Source organism: Mauremys mutica, chromosome 4, assembly GCF_020497125.1.
Source record: "Mauremys mutica isolate MM-2020 ecotype Southern chromosome 4, ASM2049712v1, whole genome shotgun sequence".
Taxonomy (NCBI): Eukaryota; Metazoa; Chordata; order Testudines; family Geoemydidae; genus Mauremys; species Mauremys mutica.
In genome coordinates, this window is record NC_059075.1 from 32,597,177 (window position 1) to 32,615,191 (window position 18,015).

An 18,015-nucleotide genomic window follows, 5' to 3' on the forward strand; every position below is an offset into this window, starting at 1 on the left:
ATTGTGTGGACGGGTGCAGCGTAAAATCGGTTTAATGCTGCTAAATTTGGTATAAACGCGTAGTGTAGACCAGGCCTGAGCTTCTCTGGTATTTCTACCTCTATTTCACAGACACACAAACCAAACAAAAAACAATCTCCAGTGAAACCCCTCCACCCCACATGTGCCTTGTATGCACTTTTGTTTTGGGCTGGACACTATTCTTGTTTCAGCTACAAGATTCTGTACAGGAATTTAACGCTTTCTTATAATTAACCTAAATGAAAGGTGGCCATTATGCCCAACCCATAAAATTAAGACCTAATTCATAGTTTATAAGATTAAGCAGGTTGTGTAGAGATGGCACTGATACTGTTAACCTGTTTCAATTTATTTTCATTTACATATCACATCTGATCAGCAGGGAAGTATATATAAATCAGTGTAGTTCAAACACTTTTCTGGCTCTCACCTCTTTCACATGACAGGGGTCAGAATCCACTCATTCCAATGGCTATTATTATCTTCCCTTTCCCCACATAACAACATCTAAAAATAACCCCCATAAAACAATACAATCAATTAACAAAACCCCTAAATGACAACTTGAACCTCTTGACATTTGAGTGGATTTTTCTCTCTCTTATTGGATATCTGCCACTACCTATCTCTGAACCTTGATGGCTTTCTGATGACGTGGCCACTTCTTGTTCTCAAAACTCCCCACGCACCCTGGCTCAAAGAACAATTTAGCCTTTCATATTATCCTTTTTTCATATGAGAGCCCATAGGCTTTGACATGTCACAAGGCGTTTCTATTACTGTAACATATAGTATTATTTACAGTAAATATTCTGCATCTTATACTAGGTAACTGACGCCTTCAGAGAGCTTTTACATGGCTAATGGCTCTGTAGTTCCCATCGAGCTATTTTGCCCAATGTTACTTCTGTAAAATGGTTTTGGAGTTTGAACCCACTGAAACGAGCAGCTCCAGCATTACTACGTATGGATTCCCCCTATCCCATGCAGCGACCACTTGGGCATTCCCCAGTGACTGTTACTTTAGATGGGAGTGTGTCATGGGGTTTTTCCCATCACCCGATAAAGAAGGGAAAGAACTACACTTCTAGTTATTCTCTGTACCTGTGGGGTGACTGAGTGATTGCTGGCTAGAGGGGATGGCACTAGGTAAGGATCATTAGACATCTGGACCTTATAAGAACCCTGAAGGAGCTAATTGAGGGAGAGACGGCAGGGAAGGCAGGAGGCTGCTGTAAAGAGAGAATAACAGAGAGCAAGACAGGTGCTTATAAAGGAAGTCCTGGGGATGACAGACTTTTTTAAGAGAAGTCCTGGTGCAGCTGAAGCCCCGAGTCCCAGCATGTTTCAAGGTGGGGGCTGACACACCTCCAGGCAGCGCTGAAGCTGCATGTATTTGTTATTGGAAAGATTTGAATTGTAAAAGATAAAGAGCTCGTTTGTACGAAGTGTTATTCTCTTTCAAACTCTGATACTTATGTTAAATAAACCACAAAAGGCTGAAAAGCTTTGAATATGTTTATTTATCTATATACAGATATGCCTACAATAATTTTATTTGACAAAACACATTCAAAACTTAAGACAGTTGTCCAAAAGTGTTTTAATGCTAATATTTGCATCCATTTTATCTAAGTACTTTCTCAAAGTCTCAGATGTAATGTATTACATCTTTCTTGGAGGTTATTTTTAGGTTATACAGTGGTTTGATTTTATTTTTCATTTAATGCACTAAAAATATAAGCAATAGGCCCTGGGTATATTTCACAGCATTGTATGTGTTCACTGAACAGGGGTACTTGCGGGGTGAAAAATGTTTCTCTGGAGTCTGGACCTTGACTATATCTTGATCAAGAAATGTGTACCTTGACAAAAAAATAATTGACTACCCCTGTTATAGAACATGAGGATTTGTAATGCATTGTTTTATCACTATTGATTTACACCAAAGTCTGCATCCCCTGTGCATCCAAAAAGCCAATCCATTTATTTATTCTAATGTAAGTCTTAATAAAACAGCCCCCAAAAGGTACCTATCATAAAAAGAAACTGCAAAACAGCAAGTCTACTGGCAACTCCCACCAAACAAAACTCCTCACCCACACAACCATCAGCCCCCCCCCCATCACTGAAAGCCCGAGTCTTCCAGCATGAGCTGAAGGTCAATAAATTCTGCCTAGATATTTACTGTTCCCTTTCAAACACAAATGAATTTATCTTCACAGCACTTTTGTGAGAGAGGGTATTATTATTGTCTCCATTTTATAGATGGGAAGCTGAGATACAGAATCAATTTTTAAAAAGCATCTAGGTCCTAAGTCACTTTTGAACTTGGGTGCTTTTTGAAAACTACCTTAAGGAACTTGCCCAAGGTTACCCAGGAAGTCTGGAGCAGAGCCAGAAACTGAACCCAGGTCTTCTGAGTCCCACTCTAATGCCTTAATCACACCACCATGTTACAGGATTAGTTGTACTTCTGTCCCCTCTCCGGTCTCTATGAGTGCACCTCTGAGGTGTCAAACCTCATGCTTTTACATCTCCAGGGGTGGAATTTTGCAATTCTCCCACTCTCAGACCAGGCCCTGGGCTATAGAACCCTGTATATGCATTATAGTCACCCAGCAGCTCCAACTGGGGTTCTTCCCTTTGGGAGTGTGGTGTCCAGTGGCAGATATATGACCAGACAGCCTGCTTAGAACCAAAGTGTGGATTATTTTAAACATGAGGAACAAAGCATCAGAGTAAAGAGGATTTTAAAACAGTCTACATACATGTATCTTGCTAAAGCCCTACCATCCTGTCATGGTGACCTAGGCAGGTCTAGCTTCTTCAGACATTCCCAGTGGTTGCCTGCATCCATCTGTTCCCCTGAAAAACTGCCTGAACAGCCATGCCTATCTCCTGAGAGATTCTCTTTTTAAATAAGCCAGTGTTGCTTTGTTCTCGTCAATTCTCAGGCTTTGGTTCTGCTTGTCAAAGCCAGTTCTGTAACGTGGCTGGAGCCAGGAGGTAGAATGTTGAAAGTTAATAGTTTTGGCATTGTCTCTTGACAACCCTTAGATGTGTTTGCTGGGGAAGGGGTCTTATCTTGACCCCATAGTTTCACTTTCTGCTTCATTTTCTTGCAACCTGCAATTAAATTAAACAAACATTCATACAGCAAACATCCCAATAACCAGGTCACTATGCAGCATTAATAAATTACAGAGCAGCTCCACATCCATCCCATCCTCCTTCTTCAGGTTAGTTAGACTGTTGCTGATTTAAGGGTATATTATGGTATAATAAAACCCTGTTTTACTGTTACACTATTAAACCAATTATTTTTTATTTTTGATTTGTGGGTCTATATTTACCACAGCAGTCACCCCAGAGGCACTTTTTGACATGTAACGAAACACAAAGAAAAGAAAAACAAACCAGAATCCATTTCCAAACCGAACTCTGTCAAACAACTGGCAAACTTTCCATTTCTGAATCACCTCCACTTTTAATCTCCTTTGGTCATCAGTAAGGATCAGCCTGGTCTAACCTACTGCACAATGTCATTATGTGCAGAATTTTGTAAGCTGAGTATTCCATCGACCATTTGCCTGTATAAATATTTTGTTGATAGGCTGAAACCTTCATTGTTCCTTCTCTTTATTCAATATCAAATCCCTGCCCCATCTTTCAGAAACAGCCTTAAAACACATATGTCTGCATGCATGAGGATTTGATGTGATGTAGTGTGGCTGGCAGGTCTTCTGAAACTCTTATTCTGCTACAAAATGAGAAGTTTTCCTTGCCCTATGGAGAAGTCTGGAGCACTGTGGCATTTTGTAGGTTTAGCAGGTCCTGAGGCCATTTAGGATCTGGTAGGATCCTGTGTCACTATAATTCTCTAGAACTATTCTGGGCCAGGTTCTTTTCCAGCATGGAGGAACACAGCTGTGCTAGAGGGAGGATTTACCCTATGAAAGGGCAGGTGGCAGAACTGGTGCCACCCTTCCCAGGAGTTCCACCAGTAGCGGCAGCTTTAAAATCCAGCTGTGGCTGGCTCCCCAGCAGAATGGGACTGCAGGTAGCTTGCATGGTTGTACCCTCACTCCTAGTGGACTATGCTCCATGGGAGGCCTTCAGCCTATATAACCCAATGATGAAATAGCCGCAGTAACTTTTCTCTCCTAAAAAAATAAAGTCTCAGGTAATATTTAGCTTGGAAGAGACTCCCATTCCCTTTCTCTGCCTATTGCTTCATAAAGGATGAAAGTCCCTTATATTTGAAACTTTGTTTTCCTTTTCCAAGTCAAGTAAACAAGTAGATGCCTGAATTTAGCTCACTCCCTTTTCTCCACTTCTCTGGGGTATCACTGACTGTGGGACTATGATAGCACCTACCAAACTTGTTCAGCTGAGACATCTAGTGTGCTGGCTGGTTAACCACATGTTGCTATTTTAAATGTTATTGGCAATTTGACCCCAGTTGTAGGTATCACTTCCAACCAGAAAAGCAGTGGGAGATTTGGCCCTAAATATACTATACTGACTACACAGAGCAGATTGACAGTGAAACATTAACCATTAGGTCATACAGCTGTGATGAAAACATTATCAAAGCCTTATGCTGTTAGATTAAATGTTACACATAAAATAGGGATAGTAGGGCCAAGTTTTCTTCCCGCTTACACCCAGACAGCCTCACTGAAGTCAATGGGAGCTGCATCTGTATAACTGAGAAGAGAATTTGGCCTATATGGATATAATAGAACAAACTTCAGTTGAATTGCCTGGCTTTCGGGGAGAGTAGAATGTTGCCTATTGTATTTACTACAGTGTTTGTTTTGGGAGCTCAATTATTCTTGCTAATTCTGTTAGAACTGTAATATACTGTCTCAGTAATGGAAAGCATATGAAAGCAAGCAGATGGTGAAAGCAGAAAACTGAACATGTCCTGATAATGTGGTACAGCAAGTTCATCTTTCATAACCACAGCATGGCAATCACATACACTGTCACATTTTTAGAGCATAATTCATAAGAAAATACCTAGTTTCCTTACAGGGCCATGGAAGATTATTTTTGATACTTTTGTAGAGATGAAAGCTAGAGCTGAATGTTGCTGAACTGGGCCCATAGTTTATTATTACTAGTAGATGAGTGACATAACTGATACTAGTCAAAATGGTTCCATTGCAGCTCTTCTCATCTGCCATATCACTACAACTGTAGAAAGATTTTCCATCCATTGAGCTGCAAATATGCAGCCATCCCACATTCCAAATATCATGCAGACAGCTTTGTGATAAAGGTGCTAGCACCAAGTGTGGCAGCTAAATTTTGAAAGTCAAAAATATGTATTTTTTCTTTTTTTAAATACCAAAAGCTCCCATTAAAAGGTTCTCGCTCCTTGCCTCTTTGCATGTGCAGAGTTCTCAAAGATACCCCGTTTCACTCCATGAGAACATAAGAACATAAGAACGGCCGTACCAGGTCAGACCAAAGGTCCATCTAGCCCAGTATCTGTCTACCGACAGTGGCCAATGCCAGGTGCCCCAGAGGGAGTGAACCTAACAGGCAATGATCAAGTGATCTCTCTCCTGCCATCCATCTCCATCCTCTGACGAACAGAGGCTAGGGACACCATTCTTACCCATCCTAGCTAACAGCCATTTATGGACTTAGCCACCATGAATTTATCCAGTCCCCTTTTAAACATTGTTATAGTCCTAGCCTTCACAACCTCCTCAGGTAAGGAGTTCCACAAGTTGACTGTGCGCTGCGTGAAGAAGAACTTCCTTGTATTTGTTTTATACCTGCTGCCTATTAATTTCATTTGGTGACCCCTAGTTCTTGTATTATGGGAATAAGTAAATAACTTTTCCTTATCCACTTTCTCCACATCACTCATGATTTTATATACCTCTATCATATCCCCCCTTAGTCTTCTCTTTTCCAAGCTGAAGAGTCCTAGCCTCTTTAATCTTTCCTCGTATGGGACCCTCTCTAAACCCCTAATCATTTTAGTTGCCCTTTTCTGAACCTTTTCTAGTGCTAGAATATCTTTTTTGAAGTGAGGAGACCACATCTGTACACAGTATTCGAGATGTGGGCGTACCATGGATTTATATAAGGGCAATAATATATTCTCAGTCTTATTCTCTATCCCCTTTTTAATGATTCCTAACATCCTGTTTGCTTTTTTGACCGCCTCTGCACACTGCATGGACATCTTCAGAGAACTATCCACGATGACTCCAAGATCTTTTTCCTGACTCGTTGTAGCTAAATTAGCCCCCATCATGTTGTATGTATAGTTGGGGCTATTTTTTCCAGTGTGCATTACTTTACATTTATCCACATTAAATTTCATTTGCCATTTTGTTGCACAATCACTTAGTTTTGAGAGATCTTTTTGAAGTTCTTCACAATCTGCTTTGGTCTTAACTACCTTGAGTAGTTTAGTATCATCTGCAAACTTTTCCACCTCACTGTTCACCCCTTTCTCCAGATCATTTATGAATAAATTGAATAGGATTGGTCCTAGAACTGACCCTTGGGGAACACCACTAGTTACCCCTCTCCATTCTGAGAATTTACCATTAATTCCTACCCTTTGTTCCCTGTCCTTTAACCAGTTCTCAATCCATGAAAGGATCTTCCCTTTTATCCCATGACAGCTTAATTTACGTAAGAGCCTTTGGTGAGGGACCTTGTCAAAGGCTTTCTGGAAATCTAAGTACACTATGTCCACCGGATCCCCCTTGTCCACATGTTTGTTAAAGCAGCAAAGAATACTGTGGCACCTTATAGACTAACAGACGTTTTGCAGCATGAGCTTTTGTGGGTGAATACCCACTTCTTCGGATGCAAGTAGTGGAAATTTCCAGGGGCAGGTATATATAAGCAAGCAAGACGCAAGCTAGAGATAACGAGGTTAGATCAATCAGGGAGGATGAGGCCCTGTTCTAGCAGTTGAGGTGTGAAATCCAAGGGAAGAGAAACTGGTTCTGTAATTGGCAAGCCATTCACAGTCTTTGTTTAATCCTGAGCTGATGGTGTCAAATTTGCAAATGAACTGAAGCTCAGCAGTTTCTCTTTGAAGTCTGGTCCTAAAGTTTTTTTGCTGCAGGATGGCCACCTTAAGATCTGCTATAGTGTGGCCAGGGAGGTTGAAGTGTTCTCCTACAGGTTTTTGTATATTGCCATTCCTAATGTCTGATTTGTGTCCATTTATCCTTTTCCTTAGAGACTGTCCAGTTTGGCCGATGTACATAGCAGAGGGGCATTGCTGGCATATGATGGCATATATTACATTGGTGGATGTGCAGGTGAATGAACGGGTGATGGTGTGGCTGATCTGGTTAGGTCCTGTGATGGTGTTGCTGGTGTAGATATGTGGGCAGAGTTGGCATCGAGGTTTGTTGCATGGATTGGTTCCTGAGCTAGAGTTACTATGGTGCGGTGTGCAGTTGCTGGTGAGAATATGCTTCAGGTTGGCAGGTTGTCTGTGGGCGAGGACTGTCCTGCCACCCAAGGCCTGTGAAAGTGTGGGATCATTGTCCAGGATGGGTTGTAGATCCCTGATGATGCGTTGGAGGGGTTTGAGCTGGGGACTGTATGTGATGGCCAGTGGAGTCCTGTTGGTTTCTTTCTTGGGTTTGTCTTGCAGTAGGAGGCTTCTGGGTACACGTCTGGCTCTGTTGATCTGTTTCCTTATTTCCTCGTGTGGGTACTATAGTCTTGAGAATGCTTGGTGGAGATTTTCTAGGTGTTGGTCTCTGTCTGCGGGGTTAGAGCAGATACGGTTGTACCTCAGTGCTTGGCTGTAGACAATGGATCTTGTGGTGTGTCCGGGATGGAAGCTGGAGGCATGAAGGTAGGCATAGCAGTCGGTAGGTTTTCGGTATAGGGTGGTGTTAATGTGACCCTCACTTATTTGCACCGTGGTGTCTAGGGAAGTGGACCTCCCATGTAGATTGGTCCAGGCTGAGGTTGATGGTGGGGTGGAAGCTGTTGAAATCGTGGTGGAATTTTTCCAGAGTCTCCTTCCCATGGGTCCAGATGATGAAGATGTCATCAATGTAGCGTAGGTAGAGAAGGGCCATGAGTGGACGGGAGCTGAGGAAGCGTTGTTCCAGGTCGGCCATAAAAATATTGGCATATTGTGGGGCAATGCGGGTGCCCATAGCGGTGCCACTGATCTGGAGATATATATTGTCATTAAATTTGAAATAATTGTGTGTGAGGATAAAGGCACAGAGCTCAGCAACCAGTTGTGCTGTGGCATCATCAGGGATACTGTTCCTGACAGACTGTATTCCATCAGTGTGTGGGATGTTTGTGTAGAGAGCCTCTACATCCATGGTGGCTAGGATGGTGTTTTCTGGAAGGTCACCAATGCATTGTAGTTTCCTCAGGAAATCAGTGGTGTCACGGAGATAGCTGGGAGTGCTGGTAATATAGGGTCTGAGTAGAGAGTCTACATATCCAGACAGTCCTTCAGTGAGAGTTCCAATGCCCGAGATGATGGGGCGTCCAGGATTTCCGGGTTTGTGGATCTTGGGTAGTAGATAGAATAACCCTGGTCGGGGCTCTAAGGGTATGTTGATTTGTTCCGGTGTTAGTGTAGGGAGTGTCCTGAGTAGATGGTGCAGTTTCTTAGTGTATTCCTCAGTGAGATCTGAGGGAAATAGCCTGTAAAATTTGGTATTGGAGAGTTGTCTGGCGGCCTCCTTTTGGTAGTCAGACCTGTTCATGATGACAACAGCACCTCCTTTATCAGCCTCTTTGATTATAATGTCAGGATGGTTTCTGAGGCTGTGGATGGCATTGCTTTCTGCACGACTTAGGTTGTGAGGCAAGCAATGTTGTTTTTCCACAATTTCTGCCTGTGCACGTCGGCGGAAGCATTCAATGTATAGGTCCAGACTGTCATTTCGACCCTCAGGAGGAGTCCATGTGGAGTTCTTCTTCTTGTGCTGTTGGTGGGAGGGTAACTGTGTATCAGTATGCTGTTCAGAGTTGTCCTGGAAGTATTCTTTGAGTCGGAGACGGCGAAAGTAGGCTTCCAGATCGCCGCAGAACTGTATCATGTTGGTGGGGGTGGCAGGGCAGAAAGAGAGTCCCCGAGATAGGACAGACTGTTCTTCTGGGTTGAGTGTGTGGTTGGATAGATTGACGATATTGCTGGGTGGGTTAGGGGTATCACGGTTGTGGCCCCATGTGGCAGGTAGGAGTTTAGACAGCTTACAGTCCTTTTTCCTTTGTAGAGAGGTGAAGTGAGTAATGTAGATCTCCTGTCTTATTTTAGTCAAGTCCGTTTGTATGGAAGTTTGGTTATTGATGAGAGTCTCCAGGTTGGAGAGCTCTTTTTTGATGTTTTCCTGTTTGCTGTATAGGATGCTGATCAGGTGGTTCCTCAGTTTCTTTGATAGACTATGTCATAATCTCTCACTGTGGTCTGTGTAGTATGTAGATAGCAGTGGATTTTTTACTTTTAGTCCATTAGGTATGATGTCCATCCGTTTACATTTGGAAAGGAAGATGATATCCGTCTGTATTTGTGCAAGTTTCTTCATGAGGTTGATGGATTTCCACATGTTTTTTGACCCCTTCAAAGAACTCTAATAGATTAGTAAGACACGATTTCCCTTTACAGAAACCATGTTGACTACTGCTCAACAGTTTATGTTTTTCTATGTGTCTGACAATTTTATTCTTAACTATTGTTTCGACTAATTTGCCCAGTACCGACGTTAGACTTACCGGTCTGTAATTGCCGGGATCACCTCTAGAGCCCTTTTTAAATATTGGCGTTACATTAGCTAACTTACAGTCATTGGGTACCGAAGCCGATTTAAAGGACAGGTTACAAACCTTAGTTAATAGTTCCGCAACTTCACATTTGAGTTCTTTCAGACTGCATTTCCAGCATTTCCTCTCGTTTCATTTCCAGACACCCTTAGAGGAACACACTTAAGCATGGAGGGCAGCGTGCAGTTTTTTCTTAAACAGCCAATCCCACTTGTTCAGCCAGTCAAAGGAAAGCAAACTATCCAAAGCCCATTAGTCTGAAATGAGGGGATCTCGGGAATGCAGCTATTGGGTGACAGCACATTGTGCTGCCACTAGCCAGACAGGCTAACACCAACTCAAGCATCTCAAACCACAACATGGGTAGAATTTGGGCCAAACTCACCACGTGCAAACACATTAAAATCAATGGGGTAAAATCATCCTTGTAATTCTAGTAGAGTCAATGAAGTTACATCAGGGATGAATCTGCTTCTGAAACTGCATACTGCTGAACTTTGAGGAAGTTCTATTTTTGGATCAACATCTGGATCTGAACCCTGTGGCCAAAGCCCACCTCTAGTTGTATCTGTGGTAGGGGCTTTATGTGACTAGAAGCAGAGCAGGAAGACACATTGCAGCAACACAGTGAGAAGAAATGTTAATGTACAATGGAACAATAAACAGGGATCCAAGTCTATCCATTGCTTCTGTGAGGAACAAGGGGATGAGCCAGTGCTTGTTCTCTTTAAAGTAAATAACTGGTTGCAACATTGTTATTGCATCATACAATAACAAAGTACATTAAGTAATGGGAGTTCCTGAAAACTATTTCATATGCATCTGGTTCATTCCTGGCTTGAAGAAACAAAGGCAAGAGAGTCTGTTTAATTGCTTCATCCCTCTGAGTCCCCTGCACTCTCTGCTTCCTGAGGAAAGTTGTCTTCCTTTATCTTTTTTAGTAAATGGGTTGCTGATTTAGCTTCCCAGGAGATACTGTATGTTGTTTCTTCTGTATTACTCAGAGCATTGCTGGGAACAGGCGAGTGGCATCCACTCAGGAGATCTCATTGATGTCAGATAACCTAATAACTTCATGCAAATGCTACTCTCTCAATAATACCCCTCCTTGGGGCTGGTTTGTTATTAAAAACTCATGGAAAACAGTCCATAGCAATAGTCCCAACATAATGAGTATTTGCACTGGGCGTGATAAATGGATATTAAGATCACCCAACATCTCATCCCTCAATGCCCCTCATATCACACACAGTGATGCCTTTGGCCACACACAACCTCTGTCAGTCCTCTTCTGTCCCACTAATCCTGGACAGCCACCCCAACCCCTCCAGCTGGAGTGCAACCCTGCTCTTTCTCTCAGGAACCCCCACAGCCTCTCAGTAGGGAGCACCCTTGCCTAGGGAGCATCCATCACTTGCTTTGGACCTCTCATGATTCCTCTTAAACCAGCTGTCTGGCCCTGGAGATGTCAGGAGGCATGTTCCCTCATCACTCCCCTGCCTTCAGCCCTCTCCAGCCCTAAGTCTATGCCTTGAGGACACCAGCCAGCAAACATATCTTGCTGCTCTCTTGCCTTCACCCAGAAACCACATACGGTCTCATCTCGTCTCTGCTCAGGCAGTCCTAACTCCTCAGGTACCTTTTCTCCTGGGGCCTAGAGGCCCTCTTGTAAGGCCAATTAATTGGCCACATTGGTGTGCTGATAAGGCACAGGTGTACTGGCCCTGCTTCCTCTTAAAGGACCAGTGTCACTCTATGACACATTTAGGGTCCACTTCTGACACCCTTACTCACATAGACTTGTACCTTAATGTGGAAGCAATCCTGTTGATTTCAATGGGACTGTTCCCAAAGTAAAGCACTATTCAGTGTAAATCTCAGGGGACAGAGAGGTCCCACTCTGGGAATTAGAAGATTAAGGAAATAATGTGAACCCAGGTGGCCCCAACCCACTACACCTAGAGTCAGTGTGAGGCAGGGAGCAGAGAGCTAAAAGAAGGAGAACTAGCCCAGTTGGGAGTGACCAGGAAGGAGGACAGAATGCTGTTTCTCTTGATGGGAGAGAAGCTTAGCTGCAGCCTTAAGATAGAGCTCGCTAACCAGCTGGATCAGCCCTCCTAATATGTGGGTTGGAAACTGGTGGAAGCACAAACTTTTTGGAAGACCAGGCCTCAGTAGAAGGGTGGAGTAATACTGAAGGTTCATAGGATGACCCTGTTTTGAGTTGATTGATTTTGTTCTGGATTAGTTACCTTAATGTCCAGAAGGGGGTAGGACTGAAGGGTAGTTTCGCTGGAGGGCCAAAGCATCACTACACTGGACTTTATAGAGACAGAGACATACCAGTAAATTGTGCCCTGAAGGGCTACAAAGGGGCACCACACCAACAATGTGGTTATAATAAGTTTATCTGAAATAGCCCTTAATTCTTCCTTGATATTACTTGGGTAGAAACTGGCACAAAGTTTTGTATCTGTGAATATCTAGTCTCTCTTGTCTCTATGTCTCCTATAGTGTTATGTAGATGTGTTTTACCTTTTTATAAATACATTAAAAGGTTTGCTTATAACTGCTTAAGCTATGAGCAGCTGCAGAAACACCAGTTACTTAAGCCTGGTAAGACTGGCCTCCGGGGGACAGTGATACTAAATTTAGAGTTAAAGGAAAGGGGAGGGAGGTAGTTGGGTGAGTGGACTCTGCCCAGTTTAAACAACTAATCTGTAGTGGCAGTAGCAAGTTGTGCAAATTATTTGTTATAGTCAAACTGGGAAGTATAGAGAAATGCTTTTAGGGATTAGAAGGTAAGTCTAGAGAATTAAGTTTGGGCTAGAAATTAGGAGATCTGAGCTCTGTTCTCAGCTGACTCATGGTGTGACCTTAGGCAATTTAATTAACACCCCAGTGAAGTGGGAGAAGTTAGGAGATTTGACTTAACTGTAAGCTTTATAGGACAGGCACTGTGTACATATACCTCAAAGTTCATACTGCATCTTGCCAAGTAGGACCCTGATCCTCACCGAGGGATCCTGGCATTACTGAAATACAAGCAAATATTAATGAATGTTTCCAGTGCACTGAGAGATGTGTGGATGCAGATATGCTGGAAGAGGCCTACTAACCAGTGTCAAATTTTCCCACTATATTGGAGGGGAGGTTCAGATGATTTCCTTGTCTCTGGAGTCTGGATACTGTTGAATCATCCCTGCTAGAGATGACTTAACACTGGAGCTCATAAAAAATCTTCTAAAGAACAAGCTTTTACCCAGGGCCGGCTCCAGGGGTTTTGCTGCCCCAAGCAGCCAAAAAAAAAAAAAGAAGAAGATGCCGCAATCGCGATCTGCAACAATTCAGCGGGAGGTCCTTCGCTCTGAGCGGGAGTGAAGGACCCTCCGCCAAATCCCTGAAAGTGCCGCCCCACTCCCGAGTTGCCGCCCCAAGCACCTGCTTGATAAGCTGGTGCCTGGAACCGGCCCTGCCTTTTGAAATAAGCCTCATTCTACCAAGTGGCAGATATTTTCAAAAATGCCGCATGAGGATAGCCCTGGATCTTCCTAAAAGGCTTTCACTCCCTCTCCCCACTTCAGAGACCACATACTAATCACTGCTCTACTATCAATAATTCATGTAGATTTTAAGAATAAGGTATAAACAGAGGCATGTGCAGAAATTTAACTTTGACCCCTGTTGGGGGGCACATTTTGTGCCCCACCCCTACTCCGGCAGGAGCTCACTCTCCTACCTGCAGCCCTGGGGCTGGAAGGAGCTTGCTCTCCCCACCACCGTGGTCCCAAGGCTGAAGGAGTTCTGTGCCTTGGATGATTATTGGGCGGCATGCCCCTGCTTGTCCCCCGCCTTTGTGCACCTACCTGGGTATAAATATTTCCAGCAAAGTATCTCATGAGGTGTTGTTTACCCAGTGTTGCTGCTTCCATCTTTGGTTACAGTTATGAGAAAAAAGATTTGCTTAAGTAGGAAAACAAAATGAATGAGCCCTCTAAGACCTGCTATGTACCACAGGAGACAGAGGAATGTATTTAACATGGTGGCACTAATCACTATACGGAGAGAGGGCACTCTAGAAGTTCAAAGTTTTGTTATGGGTTGGGTTAAACTTCCTTGAAGCTGGTGGTTGTAACAGTGGCTCTTCAGTCAGGATAAGTTTAAAAGCAATTGAGCTGAGCTCCTTTATGGAACCAGACAGCTAAAATAATAGGAGCAATCCTCCCCACTAAGACAAAGAAACAGGCACATCACAAGGCTTGAGTAGAAGCTGAACCACATGGCCCAGGCCATTGAAGGAACTTGGTGGGACGGGAGCCTCCCACTTTTTGAAAGTGGATGAGCCTGGTCCTCCCACTTTTCACCAGGGCAGATCCCACCCCATTCCCTCCTCTTCCCTGCAAGGCCCCACCAGGCCAGTGTAGAGCCCCACCAGGGAGCCCGGGCAGTTGTGAGAGCCATGGTGGATCCTCCATCTGCCTGGGGTGCGGGGGTGTTGAAAGCAGCCCCCGGTCTATGTCCCAGCCCCCAGACCGTGTCCTTAGCCCCCAGGCTTCCCACCGGTTCAGGACAGGAGGAGGGTCCGCGACTCCATGCCAGCTCCCCACAGCTGCCCCTGCGGCTCTCCCCTACCCAGCTCTGGCTGAGGAGGGAGCCCCTCAGAGCCACAGCCTGGCCATGGTAAGAGCTGCATGGGCAACTGCGGGGAGCCGCAGCACAGACCTGCCCTGGGTGAGGGTCTGGGGGATGGGGACATGGGCCAGGGCTGCTTGGACCCCCCACACCTTGGGCAGGTGGAGAGTCTGCCATGGCTCCCCACAGCTCCCCACGTGGCTTTTATCATGGCCAGACTGTGGCTTCCAGCTTGGCCAGAGGTGTGGCCTCGGCGGACTGGGGACCCCTGGCGCCCCACTTTTGGGATCCGGCGCCCCTGCCCAAGGGGTTTCCCTGTGAATTAATATAGAAAACACAGAGACCAGGACATTGATTGGTGGAGCTGTGTGTGAGAGAGAAATAGCAGAAAAACCAAAAAGAGCCACAGAAGTGTGACCTTGAGGAAAAAGCTAAGAGCTTTTGGGCTAAGTGCTGACAGGAAAGGGGCTTGGAACTGTGAGCAAAGAAACTGTCTCCAGCTATTTGATTCCTAATATGTTGAGGGAAGCAGGATTTTGTACATTCTTTGTAAATAAACAGGATTGCAGCAAAGAAATACCTGACTTTATCATCAACTTATTCCCCCTAACAGAAGCAACCTGCTAGACCCCACAAATTGGCAAACTGCGTGGGTCAAAAAGGATAACAGTATTATTCATTTAAATCGGCAATCTCTGCTTTGCAAAGCCACCCAGAGTGACCAGCATTTAACCCCACTGCCAGTGTCTGAAACTTACCTGATCTCTACTCCCCAAGTAACAACCAGCCAACCCACTGCCACAAATCAAAGTCTGGGCTAGCCAAGAGAGGCAAGCACCCAAACCACATCCCAGCACACAGCCTAACTTTCCTCTCAGATGGAAAACGCAAAAAGCTATGTTAGTGCTATGCTGAGATTTTGACGGAACAAAAGTCAGGCAATTCAGAGTAATGGTTCCCATAACAACTGTAAAACCAGATATATTGAACATACACTGTAAATTAAAGCACTAAAATTAACTCCATGTACAGTACAAAAATACTACACAGAATGCACACAAGGGGCCCTGAGGTTCAGTAGCTGTGGAAGGTACAACTTTGAATTTCTTGTATAAAAGCCAAACACTCTTGAACTTAGACTTTTGATTTAAATCCATACTATAGCTGACACCTGTCGCTATAAGGGGTCAAATGTTTATGGATAGATATTGAGTTACTGGTAGCTATACAAATTAGATGGTTGAGTAGCTGTGCATGTGTTAAGAATTTGAACCCAATGGGAGTTGGATGGCTGTAGAAATCTGAACAGACTCAGCTCAAGCTGCATGCTTATGGAGTGCAACATATTTTATCAATGATACTTATAGAGCATATGTTATATTAGTATATGAGCACCTCAGTCTTTAATGTATTTATCCTTGCAATCCCTCTGTGAGGCAGGGTAGTGCTATTATCCCCATTTTGGGGTTGGGACCTGAGGGACAGAAAGGCTCAATGATTTGCCCGACCTCACAGAGCAAGCTTGCAGCAGAGAACCCAGGTCTTCCAAGTCCAAGCTTAATGCCCTAACTGGCAGGCTGGGCTCCCTCGTATGGCATACTTGAGTTAACTGGATTCTTTGATCAACAACCAGATAACAATCCTGTAGGGCGACAAGGTGGGTGAGGCAGTATCTCTTATTGGACCACAGAGAGACAAGCTTTCAAGCCACACAAAGCAGAAAGCTTGCTTCTCTCACCAACAGAAGTTGATCAAGTAAAAGATATTACCTCACCCACCTTGTCTCTCTAATATCCTGGGACCAACATCGCTACAGCTACACTGCATACAATCCTGTAGGGTGACATTCCCTAACCTGCCAGATTAGCACTCTAGTTTTAAGTCAACACTAAAGAATTTCTCTTATTTCAGGTTTTTACTGTAGTTGAATTTGTCTGGTTTAGCATCAGTGTAACAGGACTGCTGCTTACTGAGTGCCCCCTCCTCACCAGCATTGTCTCTGTAGGTTCCCTACCTCTATTTTCTTCTCTATGGGGACCTTTAAGAACTGAGAGGCTTTCTCTGGTTAACAATACCACCACCTGGGGCTAGCTTTATACAGAATCAGTTTAGAACAACCCAGAGAGTCCCAAACAAAAGTCCGTTCCAATAACACAAAGAAAAAAATCCAAACTTAGCTCTGGCATTTTCTCTCATCCCCAAGGCTCTTCTGCCCCAATCTGATCTCCCAGCTCTCCCTCGCTGGGGCTTTGACATCCAGTCCCAAACACAATCAGGGTTTCCCCCCTGTCCCCACAGGAGCCTCCTACTCACTGGGCTTTACTCTCCAAACTCCCTGGTGTCATGGTGCCACAGCTCCTAAACATCCCCCTTTTACTGCAGCCAGCCTGCTCCTTGAAGGGAAATTGCCTGATTCCCCTCCGGGGGCGGGGGGGAAGGCTCATTCCGTAATCCAGGTTAACCCCAGGCTCTCCAGTCCACAGGGCATGCAACCTCGCTACAATAAGCAATTGTCACATTTTGTTCTGAGATCTTTCTGCAGAGTGAAACAACAGCAAATCAATATTTTGGGCCAGATTTCTGTAGCTTGAAAATCTGTATTAACTGCACTAACTTCAGTTGAGTCACTCCACACCAATGTAAATAAGAGCAGAATTTGGCCCTCTGTATTCCAGGCTGGCCCATTATAGAGAACTACTAAGATATGAAGTTTTCACATCTGGACGTGAAATTCCTCCGATGGTACAAACAGGTCACAGTTCCTCAATATACAGAGTAGGACTCTTTTCCAGCCTGGGACCACACTTCCCCAGTTCAAAGTCTTTTTCTTCCAGATGTGCTTCCAGGTTTTGAGATTGGGGGGATGGGAGGGAGAAGAGTGAGGCCAAGTGAGGAAGTTACTGTCTCTCTTTTGTATTTTCTTCCAGTTTGCTGGAAAGATCTTTGCTTTGACATGGGTTAGTCGGCCCACATGGCATATGTTCCTCCACCTAGAAGTCTCTAGGATAGTGGATTATTTTCTTGATGGGTGTTGATGAGCCATTAACGCTATCTGGCTATCAATGGTTACTCCTTTGTTGTAACTGAAAGGCAGGTCATGGGTGCTCCAACCTCACAACATATTTCAGTAACCTCATAACTTCACATACAAGATAGTACATACAATCCAACAGGATATTGAGGTTCAACAGATCAAGACTTTTTAAATGATGCTTCACATGGTATACTTTGTATAAAACGTATCATAATCATATCACCATGGTGAATATGGGGGTTCCAGGGTACTACTTTGAGGCACAGAGTGTCACAATGGTCACTTAAGAATGAAAACCAGCAGCCACATCAGTTATTTGAAAGTGAGTAAATGACAGCTTGCTCCCACTCTATACAAATTTACTTGATAGACTCAAAATATTTACCAGAAGGACTGAGAGAACTGGTAGAGAGATATATATCCTTCCCCAACGTTTATCAACATTTTGAATAATTAATATTTTTAATAATACTTTACACTTCTAGAGAGTCTTCCATCCAAGGATCAAAAAGCACTGTATAACCTGGATTCTT

General features: G+C 44.0%; 1 long non-coding RNA gene across 1 annotated transcript; it reads right to left on the reverse strand.

Moving 5' to 3' along the window:
- Window positions 1-2,471: 2,471 nt before the first annotated feature.
- On the reverse strand, window positions 2,472-17,600 carry LOC123368838. Its single transcript, XR_006578910.1, has 3 exons — window positions 17,063-17,600; window positions 12,752-12,851; window positions 2,472-3,150 (listed from the first exon to the last, which is right to left on the reverse strand). It is a non-coding gene; the product is annotated as an uncharacterized LOC123368838 (long non-coding RNA).
- Window positions 17,601-18,015: the final 415 nt, after the last annotated feature.